Source organism: Parasteatoda tepidariorum, chromosome 6 (genome assembly GCF_982258835.1).
Source record: "Parasteatoda tepidariorum strain Cologne lab strain chromosome 6, Ptep-v5.0, whole genome shotgun sequence".
Classification (NCBI taxonomy): Eukaryota; Metazoa; Arthropoda; class Arachnida; order Araneae; family Theridiidae; genus Parasteatoda; species Parasteatoda tepidariorum.
Genome location: NC_141760.1, coordinates 4,032,241 through 4,054,738, shown reverse-complemented (window position 1 = coordinate 4,054,738; position 22,498 = coordinate 4,032,241). Strand labels below are relative to the sequence as shown.

Genomic DNA, 22,498 nt, shown 5'->3' with positions numbered 1-22,498 from the left:
TTTTTCTTTTAAAATTGTTGCACTCATTAACAATGACTTCCTAACGAAATTGACCTTTATATTGCATTGTTGCTAGCTAGTTAAACAAATACTACATTTATTTATACCAAAAGTGGTGGCAGAATTGAAGAATTTAACTTATTTTAGGTTAAACAGTTAGTTAGAACAATGACACCGCTTTTTACTTCTTTTTTAAAGAAAAAGTCTAATTTGACACCGCTTTTTACCTTTTTTTCATGAATTTATTCATACTAAAATCTGAAAAAGAAACTAATTGAAGCATTAAAACAACATACAGTATCAAGAACTAGATAATTACACTTAAATAGTGAAATGAAACACTCTAAATTGAAAATAAAACTACAGTAAAAGGCGGATTTTCATTGATGACACGTGGAAAAATAAGCCAACGACACGTGGTGTTCCCGGGTGGTCACCCTCCCAAGTACTGACCACGCCCGATGATGCTTCACTTCGGGGATCGGACGAGAACCGGTATTTTCATCATGGTATGGCCGTTGACCACTCACCTTCCGTTTTCTCTTGCAATTAAGCATAATTAGGAATCGCCAACGCGCGAGACAGGGAGCTCACCTCTTGCTTGCACTCGATCCGGCCCGACGGGCCGGATCGAAGCGTCCCCCCTCCCCAGCGACCGTCAAGAGAGCGCGTTTGCGAATGCTAGATATCCCCCCTACTTTTAAATTAACAATTCGGCCAACTGGACACCGTCCGCTGCCCAATTTTATAGCGCCTCCCTTCTTTTTTACGTTAAAATCAGAAGTACTCACCTGTTATACATCGCCCTGGAAAGAGGGGGGGGGGTGCCAAACATCAAAAGCAGTCCTCCTAATCCCCCCCCCCCAAGAAGACCGAAAAGAAAGCGCAAATACATTACAATACACTTAAATAATACTTTTATACGTTATAAAATGCAACAATACCTTTGAAAAGTTATCTAAACAATGAAGTATTTTTCTTTTAAAATTGTTGCACTCATTAACAATGACTTCCTAACGAAATTGACCTTTATATTGCATTGTTGCTAGCTAGTTAAACAAATACTACATTTATTTATACCAAAAGTGGTGGCAGAATTGAAGAATTTAACTTATTTTAGGTTAAACAGTTAGTTAGAACAATGACACCGCTTTTTACTTCTTTTTTAAAGAAAAAGTCTAATTTGACACCGCTTTTTACCTTTTTTTCATGAATTTATTCATACTAAAATCTGAAAAAGAAACTAATTGAAGCATTAAAACAACATACAGTATCAAGAACTAGATAATTACACTTAAATAGTGAAATGAAACACTCTAAATTGAAAATAAAACTACAGTAAAAGGCGGATTTTCATTGATGACACGTGGAAAAATAAGCCAACGACACGTGGTGTTCCCGGGTGGTCACCCTCCCAAGTACTGACCACGCCCGATGATGCTTCACTTCGGGGATCGGACGAGAACCGGTATTTTCATCATGGTATGGCCGTTGACCACTCACCTTCCGTTTTCTCTTGCAATTAAGCATAATTAGGAATCGCCAACGCGCGAGACAGGGAGCTCACCTCTTGCTTGCACTCGATCCGGCCCGACGGGCCGGATCGAAGCGTCCCCCCTCCCCAGCGACCGTCAAGAGAGCGCGTTTGCGAATGCTAGATATCCCCCCTACTTTTAAATTAACAATTCGGCCAACTGGACACCGTCCGCTGCCCAATTTTATAGCGCCTCCCTTCTTTTTTACGTTAAAATCAGAAGTACTCACCTGTTATACATCGCCCTGGAAAGAGGGGGGGGGGTGCCAAACATCAAAAGCAGTCCTCCTAATCCCCCCCCCCCAAGAAGACCGAAAAGAAAGCGCAAATACATTACAATACACTTAAATAATACTTTTATACGTTATAAAATGCAACAATACCTTTGAAAAGTTATCTAAACAATGAAGTATTTTTCTTTTAAAATTGTTGCACTCATTAACAATGACTTCCTAACGAAATTGACCTTTATATTGCATTGTTGCTAGCTAGTTAAACAAATACTACATTTATTTATACCAAAAGTGGTGGCAGAATTGAAGAATTTAACTTATTTTAGGTTAAACAGTTAGTTAGAACAATGACACCGCTTTTTACTTCTTTTTTAAAGAAAAAGTCTAATTTGACACCGCTTTTTACCTTTTTTTCATGAATTTATTCATACTAAAATCTGAAAAAGAAACTAATTGAAGCATTAAAACAACATACAGTATCAAGAACTAGATAATTACACTTAAATAGTGAAATGAAACACTCTAAATTGAAAATAAAACTACAGTAAAAGGCGGATTTTCATTGATGACACGTGGAAAAATAAGCCAACGACACGTGGTGTTCCCGGGTGGTCACCCTCCCAAGTACTGACCACGCCCGATGATGCTTCACTTCGGGGATCGGACGAGAACCGGTATTTTCATCATGGTATGGCCGTTGACCACTCACCTTCCGTTTTCTCTTGCAATTAAGCATAATTAGGAATCGCCAACGCGCGAGACAGGGAGCTCACCTCTTGCTTGCACTCGATCCGGCCCGACGGGCCGGATCGAAGCGTCCCCCCTCCCCAGCGACCGTCAAGAGAGCGCGTTTGCGAATGCTAGATATCCCCCCTACTTTTAAATTAACAATTCGGCCAACTGGACACCGTCCGCTGCCCAATTTTATAGCGCCTCCCTTCTTTTTTACGTTAAAATCAGAAGTACTCACCTGTTATACATCGCCCTGGAAAGAGGGGGGGGGGTGCCAAACATCAAAAGCAGTCCTCCTAATCCCCCCCCCCCAAGAAGACCGAAAAGAAAGCGCAAATACATTACAATACACTTAAATAATACTTTTATACGTTATAAAATGCAACAATACCTTTGAAAAGTTATCTAAACAATGAAGTATTTTTCTTTTAAAATTGTTGCACTCATTAACAATGACTTCCTAACGAAATTGACCTTTATATTGCATTGTTGCTAGCTAGTTAAACAAATACTACATTTATTTATACCAAAAGTGGTGGCAGAATTGAAGAATTTAACTTATTTTAGGTTAAACAGTTAGTTAGAACAATGACACCGCTTTTTACTTCTTTTTTAAAGAAAAAGTCTAATTTGACACCGCTTTTTACCTTTTTTTCATGAATTTATTCATACTAAAATCTGAAAAAGAAACTAATTGAAGCATTAAAACAACATACAGTATCAAGAACTAGATAATTACACTTAAATAGTGAAATGAAACACTCTAAATTGAAAATAAAACTACAGTAAAAGGCGGATTTTCATTGATGACACGTGGAAAAATAAGCCAACGACACGTGGTGTTCCCGGGTGGTCACCCTCCCAAGTACTGACCACGCCCGATGATGCTTCACTTCGGGGATCGGACGAGAACCGGTATTTTCATCATGGTATGGCCGTTGACCACTCACCTTCCGTTTTCTCTTGCAATTAAGCATAATTAGGAATCGCCAACGCGCGAGACAGGGAGCTCACCTCTTGCTTGCACTCGATCCGGCCCGACGGGCCGGATCGAAGCGTCCCCCCTCCCCAGCGACCGTCAAGAGAGCGCGTTTGCGAATGCTAGATATCCCCCCTACTTTTAAATTAACAATTCGGCCAACTGGACACCGTCCGCTGCCCAATTTTATAGCGCCTCCCTTCTTTTTTACGTTAAAATCAGAAGTACTCACCTGTTATACATCGCCCTGGAAAGAGGGGGGGGGGTGCCAAACATCAAAAGCAGTCCTCCTAATCCCCCCCCCCCAAGAAGACCGAAAAGAAAGCGCAAATACATTACAATACACTTAAATAATACTTTTATACGTTATAAAATGCAACAATACCTTTGAAAAGTTATCTAAACAATGAAGTATTTTTCTTTTAAAATTGTTGCACTCATTAACAATGACTTCCTAACGAAATTGACCTTTATATTGCATTGTTGCTAGCTAGTTAAACAAATACTACATTTATTTATACCAAAAGTGGTGGCAGAATTGAAGAATTTAACTTATTTTAGGTTAAACAGTTAGTTAGAACAATGACACCGCTTTTTACTTCTTTTTTAAAGAAAAAGTCTAATTTGACACCGCTTTTTACCTTTTTTTCATGAATTTATTCATACTAAAATCTGAAAAAGAAACTAATTGAAGCATTAAAACAACATACAGTATCAAGAACTAGATAATTACACTTAAATAGTGAAATGAAACACTCTAAATTGAAAATAAAACTACAGTAAAAGGCGGATTTTCATTGATGACACGTGGAAAAATAAGCCAACGACACGTGGTGTTCCCGGGTGGTCACCCTCCCAAGTACTGACCACGCCCGATGATGCTTCACTTCGGGGATCGGACGAGAACCGGTATTTTCATCATGGTATGGCCGTTGACCACTCACCTTCCGTTTTCTCTTGCAATTAAGCATAATTAGGAATCGCCAACGCGCGAGACAGGGAGCTCACCTCTTGCTTGCACTCGATCCGGCCCGACGGGCCGGATCGAAGCGTCCCCCCTCCCCAGCGACCGTCAAGAGAGCGCGTTTGCGAATGCTAGATATCCCCCCTACTTTTAAATTAACAATTCGGCCAACTGGACACCGTCCGCTGCCCAATTTTATAGCGCCTCCCTTCTTTTTTACGTTAAAATCAGAAGTACTCACCTGTTATACATCGCCCTGGAAAGAGGGGGGGGGGTGCCAAACATCAAAAGCAGTCCTCCTAATCCCCCCCCCCCCAAGAAGACCGAAAAGAAAGCGCAAATACATTACAATACACTTAAATAATACTTTTATACGTTATAAAATGCAACAATACCTTTGAAAAGTTATCTAAACAATGAAGTATTTTTCTTTTAAAATTGTTGCACTCATTAACAATGACTTCCTAACGAAATTGACCTTTATATTGCATTGTTGCTAGCTAGTTAAACAAATACTACATTTATTTATACCAAAAGTGGTGGCAGAATTGAAGAATTTAACTTATTTTAGGTTAAACAGTTAGTTAGAACAATGACACCGCTTTTTACTTCTTTTTTAAAGAAAAAGTCTAATTTGACACCGCTTTTTACCTTTTTTTCATGAATTTATTCATACTAAAATCTGAAAAAGAAACTAATTGAAGCATTAAAACAACATACAGTATCAAGAACTAGATAATTACACTTAAATAGTGAAATGAAACACTCTAAATTGAAAATAAAACTACAGTAAAAGGCGGATTTTCATTGATGACACGTGGAAAAATAAGCCAACGACACGTGGTGTTCCCGGGTGGTCACCCTCCCAAGTACTGACCACGCCCGATGATGCTTCACTTCGGGGATCGGACGAGAACCGGTATTTTCATCATGGTATGGCCGTTGACCACTCACCTTCCGTTTTCTCTTGCAATTAAGCATAATTAGGAATCGCCAACGCGCGAGACAGGGAGCTCACCTCTTGCTTGCACTCGATCCGGCCCGACGGGCCGGATCGAAGCGTCCCCCCTCCCCAGCGACCGTCAAGAGAGCGCGTTTGCGAATGCTAGATATCCCCCCTACTTTTAAATTAACAATTCGGCCAACTGGACACCGTCCGCTGCCCAATTTTATAGCGCCTCCCTTCTTTTTTACGTTAAAATCAGAAGTACTCACCTGTTATACATCGCCCTGGAAAGAGGGGGGGGGGTGCCAAACATCAAAAGCAGTCCTCCTAATCCCCCCCCCCCAAGAAGACCGAAAAGAAAGCGCAAATACATTACAATACACTTAAATAATACTTTTATACGTTATAAAATGCAACAATACCTTTGAAAAGTTATCTAAACAATGAAGTATTTTTCTTTTAAAATTGTTGCACTCATTAACAATGACTTCCTAACGAAATTGACCTTTATATTGCATTGTTGCTAGCTAGTTAAACAAATACTACATTTATTTATACCAAAAGTGGTGGCAGAATTGAAGAATTTAACTTATTTTAGGTTAAACAGTTAGTTAGAACAATGACACCGCTTTTTACTTCTTTTTTAAAGAAAAAGTCTAATTTGACACCGCTTTTTACCTTTTTTTCATGAATTTATTCATACTAAAATCTGAAAAAGAAACTAATTGAAGCATTAAAACAACATACAGTATCAAGAACTAGATAATTACACTTAAATAGTGAAATGAAACACTCTAAATTGAAAATAAAACTACAGTAAAAGGCGGATTTTCATTGATGACACGTGGAAAAATAAGCCAACGACACGTGGTGTTCCCGGGTGGTCACCCTCCCAAGTACTGACCACGCCCGATGATGCTTCACTTCGGGGATCGGACGAGAACCGGTATTTTCATCATGGTATGGCCGTTGACCACTCACCTTCCGTTTTCTCTTGCAATTAAGCATAATTAGGAATCGCCAACGCGCGAGACAGGGAGCTCACCTCTTGCTTGCACTCGATCCGGCCCGACGGGCCGGATCGAAGCGTCCCCCCTCCCCAGCGACCGTCAAGAGAGCGCGTTTGCGAATGCTAGATATCCCCCCTACTTTTAAATTAACAATTCGGCCAACTGGACACCGTCCGCTGCCCAATTTTATAGCGCCTCCCTTCTTTTTTACGTTAAAATCAGAAGTACTCACCTGTTATACATCGCCCTGGAAAGAGGGGGGGGGGTGCCAAACATCAAAAGCAGTCCTCCTAATCCCCCCCCCCCAAGAAGACCGAAAAGAAAGCGCAAATACATTACAATACACTTAAATAATACTTTTATACGTTATAAAATGCAACAATACCTTTGAAAAGTTATCTAAACAATGAAGTATTTTTCTTTTAAAATTGTTGCACTCATTAACAATGACTTCCTAACGAAATTGACCTTTATATTGCATTGTTGCTAGCTAGTTAAACAAATACTACATTTATTTATACCAAAAGTGGTGGCAGAATTGAAGAATTTAACTTATTTTAGGTTAAACAGTTAGTTAGAACAATGACACCGCTTTTTACTTCTTTTTTAAAGAAAAAGTCTAATTTGACACCGCTTTTTACCTTTTTTTCATGAATTTATTCATACTAAAATCTGAAAAAGAAACTAATTGAAGCATTAAAACAACATACAGTATCAAGAACTAGATAATTACACTTAAATAGTGAAATGAAACACTCTAAATTGAAAATAAAACTACAGTAAAAGGCGGATTTTCATTGATGACACGTGGAAAAATAAGCCAACGACACGTGGTGTTCCCGGGTGGTCACCCTCCCAAGTACTGACCACGCCCGATGATGCTTCACTTCGGGGATCGGACGAGAACCGGTATTTTCATCATGGTATGGCCGTTGACCACTCACCTTCCGTTTTCTCTTGCAATTAAGCATAATTAGGAATCGCCAACGCGCGAGACAGGGAGCTCACCTCTTGCTTGCACTCGATCCGGCCCGACGGGCCGGATCGAAGCGTCCCCCCTCCCCAGCGACCGTCAAGAGAGCGCGTTTGCGAATGCTAGATATCCCCCCTACTTTTAAATTAACAATTCGGCCAACTGGACACCGTCCGCTGCCCAATTTTATAGCGCCTCCCTTCTTTTTTACGTTAAAATCAGAAGTACTCACCTGTTATACATCGCCCTGGAAAGAGGGGGGGGGGTGCCAAACATCAAAAGCAGTCCTCCTAATCCCCCCCCCCCAAGAAGACCGAAAAGAAAGCGCAAATACATTACAATACACTTAAATAATACTTTTATACGTTATAAAATGCAACAATACCTTTGAAAAGTTATCTAAACAATGAAGTATTTTTCTTTTAAAATTGTTGCACTCATTAACAATGACTTCCTAACGAAATTGACCTTTATATTGCATTGTTGCTAGCTAGTTAAACAAATACTACATTTATTTATACCAAAAGTGGTGGCAGAATTGAAGAATTTAACTTATTTTAGGTTAAACAGTTAGTTAGAACAATGACACCGCTTTTTACTTCTTTTTTAAAGAAAAAGTCTAATTTGACACCGCTTTTTACCTTTTTTTCATGAATTTATTCATACTAAAATCTGAAAAAGAAACTAATTGAAGCATTAAAACAACATACAGTATCAAGAACTAGATAATTACACTTAAATAGTGAAATGAAACACTCTAAATTGAAAATAAAACTACAGTAAAAGGCGGATTTTCATTGATGACACGTGGAAAAATAAGCCAACGACACGTGGTGTTCCCGGGTGGTCACCCTCCCAAGTACTGACCACGCCCGATGATGCTTCACTTCGGGGATCGGACGAGAACCGGTATTTTCATCATGGTATGGCCGTTGACCACTCACCTTCCGTTTTCTCTTGCAATTAAGCATAATTAGGAATCGCCAACGCGCGAGACAGGGAGCTCACCTCTTGCTTGCACTCGATCCGGCCCGACGGGCCGGATCGAAGCGTCCCCCCTCCCCAGCGACCGTCAAGAGAGCGCGTTTGCGAATGCTAGATATCCCCCCTACTTTTAAATTAACAATTCGGCCAACTGGACACCGTCCGCTGCCCAATTTTATAGCGCCTCCCTTCTTTTTTACGTTAAAATCAGAAGTACTCACCTGTTATACATCGCCCTGGAAAGAGGGGGGGGGGTGCCAAACATCAAAAGCAGTCCTCCTAATCCCCCCCCCCCAAGAAGACCGAAAAGAAAGCGCAAATACATTACAATACACTTAAATAATACTTTTATACGTTATAAAATGCAACAATACCTTTGAAAAGTTATCTAAACAATGAAGTATTTTTCTTTTAAAATTGTTGCACTCATTAACAATGACTTCCTAACGAAATTGACCTTTATATTGCATTGTTGCTAGCTAGTTAAACAAATACTACATTTATTTATACCAAAAGTGGTGGCAGAATTGAAGAATTTAACTTATTTTAGGTTAAACAGTTAGTTAGAACAATGACACCGCTTTTTACTTCTTTTTTAAAGAAAAAGTCTAATTTGACACCGCTTTTTACCTTTTTTTCATGAATTTATTCATACTAAAATCTGAAAAAGAAACTAATTGAAGCATTAAAACAACATACAGTATCAAGAACTAGATAATTACACTTAAATAGTGAAATGAAACACTCTAAATTGAAAATAAAACTACAGTAAAAGGCGGATTTTCATTGATGACACGTGGAAAAATAAGCCAACGACACGTGGTGTTCCCGGGTGGTCACCCTCCCAAGTACTGACCACGCCCGATGATGCTTCACTTCGGGGATCGGACGAGAACCGGTATTTTCATCATGGTATGGCCGTTGACCACTCACCTTCCGTTTTCTCTTGCAATTAAGCATAATTAGGAATCGCCAACGCGCGAGACAGGGAGCTCACCTCTTGCTTGCACTCGATCCGGCCCGACGGGCCGGATCGAAGCGTCCCCCCTCCCCAGCGACCGTCAAGAGAGCGCGTTTGCGAATGCTAGATATCCCCCCTACTTTTAAATTAACAATTCGGCCAACTGGACACCGTCCGCTGCCCAATTTTATAGCGCCTCCCTTCTTTTTTACGTTAAAATCAGAAGTACTCACCTGTTATACATCGCCCTGGAAAGAGGGGGGGGGGTGCCAAACATCAAAAGCAGTCCTCCTAATCCCCCCCCCCCAAGAAGACCGAAAAGAAAGCGCAAATACATTACAATACACTTAAATAATACTTTTATACGTTATAAAATGCAACAATACCTTTGAAAAGTTATCTAAACAATGAAGTATTTTTCTTTTAAAATTGTTGCACTCATTAACAATGACTTCCTAACGAAATTGACCTTTATATTGCATTGTTGCTAGCTAGTTAAACAAATACTACATTTATTTATACCAAAAGTGGTGGCAGAATTGAAGAATTTAACTTATTTTAGGTTAAACAGTTAGTTAGAACAATGACACCGCTTTTTACTTCTTTTTTAAAGAAAAAGTCTAATTTGACACCGCTTTTTACCTTTTTTTCATGAATTTATTCATACTAAAATCTGAAAAAGAAACTAATTGAAGCATTAAAACAACATACAGTATCAAGAACTAGATAATTACACTTAAATAGTGAAATGAAACACTCTAAATTGAAAATAAAACTACAGTAAAAGGCGGATTTTCATTGATGACACGTGGAAAAATAAGCCAACGACACGTGGTGTTCCCGGGTGGTCACCCTCCCAAGTACTGACCACGCCCGATGATGCTTCACTTCGGGGATCGGACGAGAACCGGTATTTTCATCATGGTATGGCCGTTGACCACTCACCTTCCGTTTTCTCTTGCAATTAAGCATAATTAGGAATCGCCAACGCGCGAGACAGGGAGCTCACCTCTTGCTTGCACTCGATCCGGCCCGACGGGCCGGATCGAAGCGTCCCCCCTCCCCAGCGACCGTCAAGAGAGCGCGTTTGCGAATGCTAGATATCCCCCCTACTTTTAAATTAACAATTCGGCCAACTGGACACCGTCCGCTGCCCAATTTTATAGCGCCTCCCTTCTTTTTTACGTTAAAATCAGAAGTACTCACCTGTTATACATCGCCCTGGAAAGAGGGGGGGGGGTGCCAAACATCAAAAGCAGTCCTCCTAATCCCCCCCCCCCAAGAAGACCGAAAAGAAAGCGCAAATACATTACAATACACTTAAATAATACTTTTATACGTTATAAAATGCAACAATACCTTTGAAAAGTTATCTAAACAATGAAGTATTTTTCTTTTAAAATTGTTGCACTCATTAACAATGACTTCCTAACGAAATTGACCTTTATATTGCATTGTTGCTAGCTAGTTAAACAAATACTACATTTATTTATACCAAAAGTGGTGGCAGAATTGAAGAATTTAACTTATTTTAGGTTAAACAGTTAGTTAGAACAATGACACCGCTTTTTACTTCTTTTTTAAAGAAAAAGTCTAATTTGACACCGCTTTTTACCTTTTTTTCATGAATTTATTCATACTAAAATCTGAAAAAGAAACTAATTGAAGCATTAAAACAACATACAGTATCAAGAACTAGATAATTACACTTAAATAGTGAAATGAAACACTCTAAATTGAAAATAAAACTACAGTAAAAGGCGGATTTTCATTGATGACACGTGGAAAAATAAGCCAACGACACGTGGTGTTCCCGGGTGGTCACCCTCCCAAGTACTGACCACGCCCGATGATGCTTCACTTCGGGGATCGGACGAGAACCGGTATTTTCATCATGGTATGGCCGTTGACCACTCACCTTCCGTTTTCTCTTGCAATTAAGCATAATTAGGAATCGCCAACGCGCGAGACAGGGAGCTCACCTCTTGCTTGCACTCGATCCGGCCCGACGGGCCGGATCGAAGCGTCCCCCCTCCCCAGCGACCGTCAAGAGAGCGCGTTTGCGAATGCTAGATATCCCCCCTACTTTTAAATTAACAATTCGGCCAACTGGACACCGTCCGCTGCCCAATTTTATAGCGCCTCCCTTCTTTTTTACGTTAAAATCAGAAGTACTCACCTGTTATACATCGCCCTGGAAAGAGGGGGGGGGGTGCCAAACATCAAAAGCAGTCCTCCTAATCCCCCCCCCCCCAAGAAGACCGAAAAGAAAGCGCAAATACATTACAATACACTTAAATAATACTTTTATACGTTATAAAATGCAACAATACCTTTGAAAAGTTATCTAAACAATGAAGTATTTTTCTTTTAAAATTGTTGCACTCATTAACAATGACTTCCTAACGAAATTGACCTTTATATTGCATTGTTGCTAGCTAGTTAAACAAATACTACATTTATTTATACCAAAAGTGGTGGCAGAATTGAAGAATTTAACTTATTTTAGGTTAAACAGTTAGTTAGAACAATGACACCGCTTTTTACTTCTTTTTTAAAGAAAAAGTCTAATTTGACACCGCTTTTTACCTTTTTTTCATGAATTTATTCATACTAAAATCTGAAAAAGAAACTAATTGAAGCATTAAAACAACATACAGTATCAAGAACTAGATAATTACACTTAAATAGTGAAATGAAACACTCTAAATTGAAAATAAAACTACAGTAAAAGGCGGATTTTCATTGATGACACGTGGAAAAATAAGCCAACGACACGTGGTGTTCCCGGGTGGTCACCCTCCCAAGTACTGACCACGCCCGATGATGCTTCACTTCGGGGATCGGACGAGAACCGGTATTTTCATCATGGTATGGCCGTTGACCACTCACCTTCCGTTTTCTCTTGCAATTAAGCATAATTAGGAATCGCCAACGCGCGAGACAGGGAGCTCACCTCTTGCTTGCACTCGATCCGGCCCGACGGGCCGGATCGAAGCGTCCCCCCTCCCCAGCGACCGTCAAGAGAGCGCGTTTGCGAATGCTAGATATCCCCCCTACTTTTAAATTAACAATTCGGCCAACTGGACACCGTCCGCTGCCCAATTTTATAGCGCCTCCCTTCTTTTTTACGTTAAAATCAGAAGTACTCACCTGTTATACATCGCCCTGGAAAGAGGGGGGGGGGTGCCAAACATCAAAAGCAGTCCTCCTAATCCCCCCCCCCCAAGAAGACCGAAAAGAAAGCGCAAATACATTACAATACACTTAAATAATACTTTTATACGTTATAAAATGCAACAATACCTTTGAAAAGTTATCTAAACAATGAAGTATTTTTCTTTTAAAATTGTTGCACTCATTAACAATGACTTCCTAACGAAATTGACCTTTATATTGCATTGTTGCTAGCTAGTTAAACAAATACTACATTTATTTATACCAAAAGTGGTGGCAGAATTGAAGAATTTAACTTATTTTAGGTTAAACAGTTAGTTAGAACAATGACACCGCTTTTTACTTCTTTTTTAAAGAAAAAGTCTAATTTGACACCGCTTTTTACCTTTTTTTCATGAATTTATTCATACTAAAATCTGAAAAAGAAACTAATTGAAGCATTAAAACAACATACAGTATCAAGAACTAGATAATTACACTTAAATAGTGAAATGAAACACTCTAAATTGAAAATAAAACTACAGTAAAAGGCGGATTTTCATTGATGACACGTGGAAAAATAAGCCAACGACACGTGGTGTTCCCGGGTGGTCACCCTCCCAAGTACTGACCACGCCCGATGATGCTTCACTTCGGGGATCGGACGAGAACCGGTATTTTCATCATGGTATGGCCGTTGACCACTCACCTTCCGTTTTCTCTTGCAATTAAGCATAATTAGGAATCGCCAACGCGCGAGACAGGGAGCTCACCTCTTGCTTGCACTCGATCCGGCCCGACGGGCCGGATCGAAGCGTCCCCCCTCCCCAGCGACCGTCAAGAGAGCGCGTTTGCGAATGCTAGATATCCCCCCTACTTTTAAATTAACAATTCGGCCAACTGGACACCGTCCGCTGCCCAATTTTATAGCGCCTCCCTTCTTTTTTACGTTAAAATCAGAAGTACTCACCTGTTATACATCGCCCTGGAAAGAGGGGGGGGGGTGCCAAACATCAAAAGCAGTCCTCCTAATCCCCCCCCCCCCAAGAAGACCGAAAAGAAAGCGCAAATACATTACAATACACTTAAATAATACTTTTATACGTTATAAAATGCAACAATACCTTTGAAAAGTTATCTAAACAATGAAGTATTTTTCTTTTAAAATTGTTGCACTCATTAACAATGACTTCCTAACGAAATTGACCTTTATATTGCATTGTTGCTAGCTAGTTAAACAAATACTACATTTATTTATACCAAAAGTGGTGGCAGAATTGAAGAATTTAACTTATTTTAGGTTAAACAGTTAGTTAGAACAATGACACCGCTTTTTACTTCTTTTTTAAAGAAAAAGTCTAATTTGACACCGCTTTTTACCTTTTTTTCATGAATTTATTCATACTAAAATCTGAAAAAGAAACTAATTGAAGCATTAAAACAACATACAGTATCAAGAACTAGATAATTACACTTAAATAGTGAAATGAAACACTCTAAATTGAAAATAAAACTACAGTAAAAGGCGGATTTTCATTGATGACACGTGGAAAAATAAGCCAACGACACGTGGTGTTCCCGGGTGGTCACCCTCCCAAGTACTGACCACGCCCGATGATGCTTCACTTCGGGGATCGGACGAGAACCGGTATTTTCATCATGGTATGGCCGTTGACCACTCACCTTCCGTTTTCTCTTGCAATTAAGCATAATTAGGAATCGCCAACGCGCGAGACAGGGAGCTCACCTCTTGCTTGCACTCGATCCGGCCCGACGGGCCGGATCGAAGCGTCCCCCCTCCCCAGCGACCGTCAAGAGAGCGCGTTTGCGAATGCTAGATATCCCCCCTACTTTTAAATTAACAATTCGGCCAACTGGACACCGTCCGCTGCCCAATTTTATAGCGCCTCCCTTCTTTTTTACGTTAAAATCAGAAGTACTCACCTGTTATACATCGCCCTGGAAAGAGGGGGGGGGGTGCCAAACATCAAAAGCAGTCCTCCTAATCCCCCCCCCCCAAGAAGACCGAAAAGAAAGCGCAAATACATTACAATACACTTAAATAATACTTTTATACGTTATAAAATGCAACAATACCTTTGAAAAGTTATCTAAACAATGAAGTATTTTTCTTTTAAAATTGTTGCACTCATTAACAATGACTTCCTAACGAAATTGACCTTTATATTGCATTGTTGCTAGCTAGTTAAACAAATACTACATTTATTTATACCAAAAGTGGTGGCAGAATTGAAGAATTTAACTTATTTTAGGTTAAACAGTTAGTTAGAACAATGACACCGCTTTTTACTTCTTTTTTAAAGAAAAAGTCTAATTTGACACCGCTTTTTACCTTTTTTTCATGAATTTATTCATACTAAAATCTGAAAAAGAAACTAATTGAAGCATTAAAACAACATACAGTATCAAGAACTAGATAATTACACTTAAATAGTGAAATGAAACACTCTAAATTGAAAATAAAACTACAGTAAAAGGCGGATTTTCATTGATGACACGTGGAAAAATAAGCCAACGACACGTGGTGTTCCCGGGTGGTCACCCTCCCAAGTACTGACCACGCCCGATGATGCTTCACTTCGGGGATCGGACGAGAACCGGTATTTTCATCATGGTATGGCCGTTGACCACTCACCTTCCGTTTTCTCTTGCAATTAAGCATAATTAGGAATCGCCAACGCGCGAGACAGGGAGCTCACCTCTTGCTTGCACTCGATCCGGCCCGACGGGCCGGATCGAAGCGTCCCCCCTCCCCAGCGACCGTCAAGAGAGCGCGTTTGCGAATGCTAGATATCCCCCCTACTTTTAAATTAACAATTCGGCCAACTGGACACCGTCCGCTGCCCAATTTTATAGCGCCTCCCTTCTTTTTTACGTTAAAATCAGAAGTACTCACCTGTTATACATCGCCCTGGAAAGAGGGGGGGGGGTGCCAAACATCAAAAGCAGTCCTCCTAATCCCCCCCCCCCAAGAAGACCGAAAAGAAAGCGCAAATACATTACAATACACTTAAATAATACTTTTATACGTTATAAAATGCAACAATACCTTTGAAAAGTTATCTAAACAATGAAGTATTTTTCTTTTAAAATTGTTGCACTCATTAACAATGACTTCCTAACGAAATTGACCTTTATATTGCATTGTTGCTAGCTAGTTAAACAAATACTACATTTATTTATACCAAAAGTGGTGGCAGAATTGAAGAATTTAACTTATTTTAGGTTAAACAGTTAGTTAGAACAATGACACCGCTTTTTACTTCTTTTTTAAAGAAAAAGTCTAATTTGACACCGCTTTTTACCTTTTTTTCATGAATTTATTCATACTAAAATCTGAAAAAGAAACTAATTGAAGCATTAAAACAACATACAGTATCAAGAACTAGATAATTACACTTAAATAGTGAAATGAAACACTCTAAATTGAAAATAAAACTACAGTAAAAGGCGGATTTTCATTGATGACACGTGGAAAAATAAGCCAACGACACGTGGTGTTCCCGGGTGGTCACCCTCCCAAGTACTGACCACGCCCGATGATGCTTCACTTCGGGGATCGGACGAGAACCGGTATTTTCATCATGGTATGGCCGTTGACCACTCACCTTCCGTTTTCTCTTGCAATTAAGCATAATTAGGAATCGCCAACGCGCGAGACAGGGAGCTCACCTCTTGCTTGCACTCGATCCGGCCCGACGGGCCGGATCGAAGCGTCCCCCCTCCCCAGCGACCGTCAAGAGAGCGCGTTTGCGAATGCTAGATATCCCCCCTACTTTTAAATTAACAATTCGGCCAACTGGACACCGTCCGCTGCCCAATTTTATAGCGCCTCCCTTCTTTTTTACGTTAAAATCAGAAGTACTCACCTGTTATACATCGCCCTGGAAAGAGGGGGGGGGGGTGCCAAACATCAAAAGCAGTCCTCCTAATCCCCCCCCCCCCAAGAAGACCGAAAAGAAAGCGCAAATACATTACAATACACTTAAATAATACTTTTATACGTTATAAAATGCAACAATACCTTTGAAAAGTTATCTAAACAATGAAGTATTTTTCTTTTAAAATTGTTGCACTCATTAACAATGACTTCCTAACGAAATTGACCTTTATATTGCATTGTTGCTAGCTAGTTAAACAAATACTACATTTATTTATACCAAAAGTGGTGGCAGAATTGAAGAATTTAACTTATTTTAGGTTAAACAGTTAGTTAGAACAATGACACCGCTTTTTACTTCTTTTTTAAAGAAAAAGTCTAATTTGACACCGCTTTTTACCTTTTTTTCATGAATTTATTCATACTAAAATCTGAAAAAGAAACTAATTGAAGCATTAAAACAACATACAGTATCAAGAACTAGATAATTACACTTAAATAGTGAAATGAAACACTCTAAATTGAAAATAAAACTACAGTAAAAGGCGGATTTTCATTGATGACACGTGGAAAAATAAGCCAACGACACGTGGTGTTCCCGGGTGGTCACCCTCCCAAGTACTGACCACGCCCGATGATGCTTCACTTCGGGGATCGGACGAGAACCGGTATTTTCATCATGGTATGGCCGTTGACCACTCACCTTCCGTTTTCTCTTGCAATTAAGCATAATTAGGAATCGCCAACGCGCGAGACAGGGAGCTCACCTCTTGCTTGCACTCGATCCGGCCCGACGGGCCGGATCGAAGCGTCCCCCCTCCCCAGCGACCGTCAAGAGAGCGCGTTTGCGAATGCTAGATATCCCCCCTACTTTTAAATTAACAATTCGGCCAACTGGACACCGTCCGCTGCCCAATTTTATAGCGCCTCCCTTCTTTTTTACGTTAAAATCAGAAGTACTCACCTGTTATACATCGCCCTGGAAAGAGGGGGGGGGGTGCCAAACATCAAAAGCAGTCCTCCTAATCCCCCCCCCCCAAGAAGACCGAAAAGAAAGCGCAAATACATTACAATACACTTAAATAATACTTTTATACGTTATAAAATGCAACAATACCTTTGAAAAGTTATCTAAACAATGAAGTATTTTTCTTTTAAAATTGTTGCACTCATTAACAATGACTTCCTAACGAAATTGACCTTTATATTGCATTGTTGCTAGCTAGTTAAACAAATACTACATTTATTTATACCAAAAGTGGTGGCAGAATTGAAGAATTTAACTTATTTTAGGTTAAACAGTTAGTTAGAACAATGACACCGCTTTTTACTTCTTTTTTAAAGAAAAAGTCTAATTTGACACCGCTTTTTACCTTTTTTTCATGAATTTATTCATACTAAAATCTGAAAAAGAAACTAATTGAAGCATTAAAACAACATACAGTATCAAGAACTAGATAATTACACTTAAATAGTGAAATGAAACACTCTAAATTGAAAATAAAACTACAGTAAAAGGCGGATTTTCATTGATGACACGTGGAAAAATAAGCCAACGACACGTGGTGTTCCCGGGTGGTCACCCTCCCAAGTACTGACCACGCCCGATGATGCTTCACTTCGGGGATCGGACGAGAACCGGTATTTTCATCATGGTATGGCCGTTGACCACTCACCTTCCGTTTTCTCTTGCAATTAAGCATAATTAGGAATCGCCAACGCGCGAGACAGGGAGCTCACCTCTTGCTTGCACTCGATCCGGCCCGACGGGCCGGATCGAAGCGTCCCCCCTCCCCAGCGACCGTCAAGAGAGCGCGTTTGCGAATGCTAGATATCCCCCCTACTTTTAAATTAACAATTCGGCCAACTGGACACCGTCCGCTGCCCAATTTTATAGCGCCTCCCTTCTTTTTTACGTTAAAATCAGAAGTACTCACCTGTTATACATCGCCCTGGAAAGAGGGGGGGGGGTGCCAAACATCAAAAGCAGTCCTCCTAATCCCCCCCCCCCAAGAAGACCGAAAAGAAAGCGCAAATACATTACAATACACTTAAATAATACTTTTATACGTTATAAAATGCAACAATACCTTTGAAAAGTTATCTAAACAATGAAGTATTTTTCTTTTAAAATTGTTGCACTCATTAACAATGACTTCCTAACGAAATTGACCTTTATATTGCATTGTTGCTAGCTAGTTAAACAAATACTACATTTATTTATACCAAAAGTGGTGGCAGAATTGAAGAATTTAACTTATTTTAGGTTAAACAGTTAGTTAGAACAATGACACCGCTTTTTACTTCTTTTTTAAAGAAAAAGTCTAATTTGACACCGCTTTTTACCTTTTTTTCATGAATTTATTCATACTAAAATCTGAAAAAGAAACTAATTGAAGCATTAAAACAACATACAGTATCAAGAACTAGATAATTACACTTAAATAGTGAAATGAAACACTCTAAATTGAAAATAAAACTACAGTAAAAGGCGGATTTTCATTGATGACACGTGGAAAAATAAGCCAACGACACGTGGTGTTCCCGGGTGGTCACCCTCCCAAGTACTGACCACGCCCGATGATGCTTCACTTCGGGGATCGGACGAGAACCGGTATTTTCATCATGGTATGGCCGTTGACCACTCACCTTCCGTTTTCTCTTGCAATTAAGCATAATTAGGAATCGCCAACGCGCGAGACAGGGAGCTCACCTCTTGCTTGCACTCGATCCGGCCCGACGGGCCGGATCGAAGCGTCCCCCCTCCCCAGCGACCGTCAAGAGAGCGCGTTTGCGAATGCTAGATACCCCCCCTACTTTTAAATTAACAATTCGGCCAACTGGACACCGTCCGCTGCCCAATTTTATAGCGCCTCCCTTCTTTTTTACGTTAAAATCAGAAGTACTCACCTGTTATACATCGCCCTGGAAAGAGGGGGGGGGGTGCCAAACATCAAAAGCAGTCCTCCTAATCCCCCCCCCCCAAGAAGACCGAAAAGAAAGCGCAAATACATTACAATACACTTAAATAATACTTTTATACGTTATAAAATGCAACAATACCTTTGAAAAGTTATCTAAACAATGAAGTATTTTTCTTTTAAAATTGTTGCACTCATTAACAATGACTTCCTAACGAAATTGACCTTTATATTGCATTGTTGCTAGCTAGTTAAACAAATACTACATTTATTTATACCAAAAGTGGTGGCAGAATTGAAGAATTTAACTTATTTTAGGTTAAACAGTTAGTTAGAACAATGACACCGCTTTTTACTTCTTTTTTAAAGAAAAAGTCTAATTTGACACCGCTTTTTACCTTTTTTTCATGAATTTATTCATACTAAAATCTGAAAAAGAAACTAATTGAAGCATTAAAACAACATACAGTATCAAGAACTAGATAATTACACTTAAATAGTGAAATGAAACACTCTAAATTGAAAATAAAACTACAGTAAAAGGCGGATTTTCATTGATGACACGTGGAAAAATAAGCCAACGACACGTGGTGTTCCCGGGTGGTCACCCTCCCAAGTACTGACCACGCCCGATGATGCTTCACTTCGGGGATCGGACGAGAACCGGTATTTTCATCATGGTATGGCCGTTGACCACTCACCTTCCGTTTTCTCTTGCAATTAAGCATAATTAGGAATCGCCAACGCGCGAGACAGGGAGCTCACCTCTTGCTTGCACTCGATCCGGCCCGACGGGCCGGATCGAAGCGTCCCCCCTCCCCAGCGACCGTCAAGAGAGCGCGTTTGCGAATGCTAGATATCCCCCCTACTTTTAAATTAACAATTCGGCCAACTGGACACCGTCCGCTGCCCAATTTTATAGCGCCTCCCTTCTTTTTTACGTTAAAATCAGAAGTACTCACCTGTTATACATCGCCCTGGAAAGAGGGGGGGGGGTGCCAAACATCAAAAGCAGTCCTCCTAATCCCCCCCCCCCAAGAAGACCGAAAAGAAAGCGCAAATACATTACAATACACTTAAATAATACTTTTATACGTTATAAAATGCAACAATACCTTTGAAAAGTTATCTAAACAATGAAGTATTTTTCTTTTAAAATTGTTGCACTCATTAACAATGACTTCCTAACGAAATTGACCTTTATATTGCATTGTTGCTAGCTAGTTAAACAAATACTACATTTATTTATACCAAAAGTGGTGGCAGAATTGAAGAATTTAACTTATTTTAGGTTAAACAGTTAGTTAGAACAATGACACCGCTTTTTACTTCTTTTTTAAAGAAAAAGTCTAATTTGACACCGCTTTTTACCTTTTTTTCATGAATTTATTCATACTAAAATCTGAAAAAGAAACTAATTGAAGCATTAAAACAACATACAGTATCAAGAACTAGATAATTACACTTAAATAGTGAAATGAAACACTCTAAATTGAAAATAAAACTACAGTAAAAGGCGGATTTTCATTGATGACACGTGGAAAAATAAGCCAACGACACGTGGTGTTCCCGGGTGGTCACCCTCCCAAGTACTGACCACGCCCGATGATGCTTCACTTCGGGGATCGGACGAGAACCGGTATTTTCATCATGGTATGGCCGTTGACCACTCACCTTCCGTTTTCTCTTGCAATTAAGCATAATTAGGAATCGCCAACGCGCGAGACAGGGAGCTCACCTCTTGCTTGCACTCGATCCGGCCCGACGGGCCGGATCGAAGCGTCCCCCCTCCCCAGCGACCGTCAAGAGAGCGCGTTTGCGAATGCTAGATATCCCCCCTACTTTTAAATTAACAATTCGGCCAACTGGACACCGTCCGCTGCCCAATTTTATAGCGCCTCCCTTCTTTTTTACGTTAAAATCAGAAGTACTCACCTGTTATACATCGCCCTGGAAAGAGGGGGGGGGGTGCCAAACATCAAAAGCAGTCCTCCTAATCCCCCCCCCCCAAGAAGACCGAAAAGAAAGCGCAAATACATTACAATACACTTAAATAATACTTTTATACGTTATAAAATGCAACAATACCTTTGAAAAGTTATCTAAACAATGAAGTATTTTTCTTTTAAAATTGTTGCACTCATTAACAATGACTTCCTAACGAAATTGACCTTTATATTGCATTGTTGCTAGCTAGTTAAACAAATACTACATTTATTTATACCAAAAGTGGTGGCAGAATTGAAGAATTTAACTTATTTTAGGTTAAACAGTTAGTTAGAACAATGACACCGCTTTTTACTTCTTTTTTAAAGAAAAAGTCTAATTTGACACCGCTTTTTACCTTTTTTTCATGAATTTATTCATACTAAAATCTGAAAAAGAAACTAATTGAAGCATTAAAACAACATACAGTATCAAGAACTAGATAATTACACTTAAATAGTGAAATGAAACACTCTAAATTGAAAATAAAACTACAGTAAAAGGCGGATTTTCATTGATGACACGTGGAAAAATAAGCCAACGACACGTGGTGTTCCCGGGTGGTCACCCTCCCAAGTACTGACCACGCCCGATGATGCTTCACTTCGGGGATCGGACGAGAACCGGTATTTTCATCATGGTATGGCCGTTGACCACTCACCTTCCGTTTTCTCTTGCAATTAAGCATAATTAGGAATCGCCAACGCGCGAGACAGGGAGCTCACCTCTTGCTTGCACTCGATCCGGCCCGACGGGCCGGATCGAAGCGTCCCCCCTCCCCAGCGACCGTCAAGAGAGCGCGTTTGCGAATGCTAGATATCCCCCCTACTTTTAAATTAACAATTCGGCCAACTGGACACCGTCCGCTGCCCAATTTTATAGCGCCTCCCTTCTTTTTTACGTTAAAATCAGAAGTACTCACCTGTTATACATCGCCCTGGAAAGAGGGGGGGGGGTGCCAAACATCAAAAGCAGTCCTCCTAATCCCCCCCCCCCAAGAAGACCGAAAAGAAAGCGCAAATACATTACAATACACTTAAATAATACTTTTATACGTTATAAAATGCAACAATACCTTTGAAAAGTTATCTAAACAATGAAGTATTTTTCTTTTAAAATTGTTGCACTCATTAACAATGACTTCCTAACGAAATTGACCTTTATATTGCATTGTTGCTAGCTAGTTAAACAAATACTACATTTATTTATACCAAAAGT

General features: G+C 39.9%; 23 non-coding genes across 23 annotated transcripts; all 23 read right to left on the bottom strand.

Annotated features, from left to right (window-relative positions):
- Positions 1 to 404: 404 nt before the first annotated feature.
- LOC147807493 (5S ribosomal RNA) lies at positions 405 to 523 on the bottom strand. Its single transcript, XR_015435004.1, has one exon. It is a non-coding gene; the product is annotated as a 5S ribosomal RNA (ribosomal RNA).
- Positions 524 to 1,377: 854 nt separating this feature from the next.
- On the bottom strand, positions 1,378 to 1,496 carry LOC147807492 (5S ribosomal RNA). Its single transcript, XR_015435002.1, has one exon. It is a non-coding gene; the product is annotated as a 5S ribosomal RNA (ribosomal RNA).
- Positions 1,497 to 2,350: 854 nt separating this feature from the next.
- LOC147807491 (5S ribosomal RNA) lies at positions 2,351 to 2,469 on the bottom strand. Its single transcript, XR_015435001.1, has one exon. It is a non-coding gene; the product is annotated as a 5S ribosomal RNA (ribosomal RNA).
- Positions 2,470 to 3,323: 854 nt separating this feature from the next.
- Positions 3,324 to 3,442, bottom strand: LOC147807490 (5S ribosomal RNA). The gene has a single exon (XR_015435000.1). It is a non-coding gene; the product is annotated as a 5S ribosomal RNA (ribosomal RNA).
- Positions 3,443 to 4,296: 854 nt separating this feature from the next.
- LOC147807489 (5S ribosomal RNA) lies at positions 4,297 to 4,415 on the bottom strand. The gene has a single exon (XR_015434999.1). It is a non-coding gene; the product is annotated as a 5S ribosomal RNA (ribosomal RNA).
- Positions 4,416 to 5,270: 855 nt separating this feature from the next.
- On the bottom strand, positions 5,271 to 5,389 carry LOC147807488 (5S ribosomal RNA). Its single transcript, XR_015434998.1, has one exon. It is a non-coding gene; the product is annotated as a 5S ribosomal RNA (ribosomal RNA).
- An 854-nt stretch (positions 5,390 to 6,243) lies between these two features.
- LOC147807487 (5S ribosomal RNA) lies at positions 6,244 to 6,362 on the bottom strand. Its single transcript, XR_015434997.1, has one exon. It is a non-coding gene; the product is annotated as a 5S ribosomal RNA (ribosomal RNA).
- An 854-nt stretch (positions 6,363 to 7,216) lies between these two features.
- LOC147807486 (5S ribosomal RNA) lies at positions 7,217 to 7,335 on the bottom strand. Its single transcript, XR_015434996.1, has one exon. It is a non-coding gene; the product is annotated as a 5S ribosomal RNA (ribosomal RNA).
- An 854-nt stretch (positions 7,336 to 8,189) lies between these two features.
- Positions 8,190 to 8,308, bottom strand: LOC147807485 (5S ribosomal RNA). Its single transcript, XR_015434995.1, has one exon. It is a non-coding gene; the product is annotated as a 5S ribosomal RNA (ribosomal RNA).
- An 854-nt stretch (positions 8,309 to 9,162) lies between these two features.
- Positions 9,163 to 9,281, bottom strand: LOC147807484 (5S ribosomal RNA). The gene has a single exon (XR_015434994.1). It is a non-coding gene; the product is annotated as a 5S ribosomal RNA (ribosomal RNA).
- An 854-nt stretch (positions 9,282 to 10,135) lies between these two features.
- On the bottom strand, positions 10,136 to 10,254 carry LOC147807483 (5S ribosomal RNA). Its single transcript, XR_015434993.1, has one exon. It is a non-coding gene; the product is annotated as a 5S ribosomal RNA (ribosomal RNA).
- Positions 10,255 to 11,108: 854 nt separating this feature from the next.
- On the bottom strand, positions 11,109 to 11,227 carry LOC147807482 (5S ribosomal RNA). Its single transcript, XR_015434991.1, has one exon. It is a non-coding gene; the product is annotated as a 5S ribosomal RNA (ribosomal RNA).
- An 855-nt stretch (positions 11,228 to 12,082) lies between these two features.
- On the bottom strand, positions 12,083 to 12,201 carry LOC147807481 (5S ribosomal RNA). Its single transcript, XR_015434990.1, has one exon. It is a non-coding gene; the product is annotated as a 5S ribosomal RNA (ribosomal RNA).
- An 854-nt stretch (positions 12,202 to 13,055) lies between these two features.
- On the bottom strand, positions 13,056 to 13,174 carry LOC147807480 (5S ribosomal RNA). Its single transcript, XR_015434989.1, has one exon. It is a non-coding gene; the product is annotated as a 5S ribosomal RNA (ribosomal RNA).
- Positions 13,175 to 14,029: 855 nt separating this feature from the next.
- LOC147807479 (5S ribosomal RNA) lies at positions 14,030 to 14,148 on the bottom strand. Its single transcript, XR_015434988.1, has one exon. It is a non-coding gene; the product is annotated as a 5S ribosomal RNA (ribosomal RNA).
- An 854-nt stretch (positions 14,149 to 15,002) lies between these two features.
- On the bottom strand, positions 15,003 to 15,121 carry LOC147807478 (5S ribosomal RNA). Its single transcript, XR_015434987.1, has one exon. It is a non-coding gene; the product is annotated as a 5S ribosomal RNA (ribosomal RNA).
- An 854-nt stretch (positions 15,122 to 15,975) lies between these two features.
- Positions 15,976 to 16,094, bottom strand: LOC147807477 (5S ribosomal RNA). The gene has a single exon (XR_015434986.1). It is a non-coding gene; the product is annotated as a 5S ribosomal RNA (ribosomal RNA).
- Positions 16,095 to 16,950: 856 nt separating this feature from the next.
- LOC147807476 (5S ribosomal RNA) lies at positions 16,951 to 17,069 on the bottom strand. The gene has a single exon (XR_015434985.1). It is a non-coding gene; the product is annotated as a 5S ribosomal RNA (ribosomal RNA).
- Positions 17,070 to 17,923: 854 nt separating this feature from the next.
- On the bottom strand, positions 17,924 to 18,042 carry LOC147807475 (5S ribosomal RNA). Its single transcript, XR_015434984.1, has one exon. It is a non-coding gene; the product is annotated as a 5S ribosomal RNA (ribosomal RNA).
- An 854-nt stretch (positions 18,043 to 18,896) lies between these two features.
- LOC147807474 (5S ribosomal RNA) lies at positions 18,897 to 19,015 on the bottom strand. The gene has a single exon (XR_015434983.1). It is a non-coding gene; the product is annotated as a 5S ribosomal RNA (ribosomal RNA).
- An 854-nt stretch (positions 19,016 to 19,869) lies between these two features.
- On the bottom strand, positions 19,870 to 19,988 carry LOC147807473 (5S ribosomal RNA). The gene has a single exon (XR_015434982.1). It is a non-coding gene; the product is annotated as a 5S ribosomal RNA (ribosomal RNA).
- An 854-nt stretch (positions 19,989 to 20,842) lies between these two features.
- LOC147807472 (5S ribosomal RNA) lies at positions 20,843 to 20,961 on the bottom strand. Its single transcript, XR_015434981.1, has one exon. It is a non-coding gene; the product is annotated as a 5S ribosomal RNA (ribosomal RNA).
- Positions 20,962 to 21,815: 854 nt separating this feature from the next.
- LOC147807471 (5S ribosomal RNA) lies at positions 21,816 to 21,934 on the bottom strand. Its single transcript, XR_015434980.1, has one exon. It is a non-coding gene; the product is annotated as a 5S ribosomal RNA (ribosomal RNA).
- Between the last annotated feature and the right edge of the window lie 564 nt (positions 21,935 to 22,498).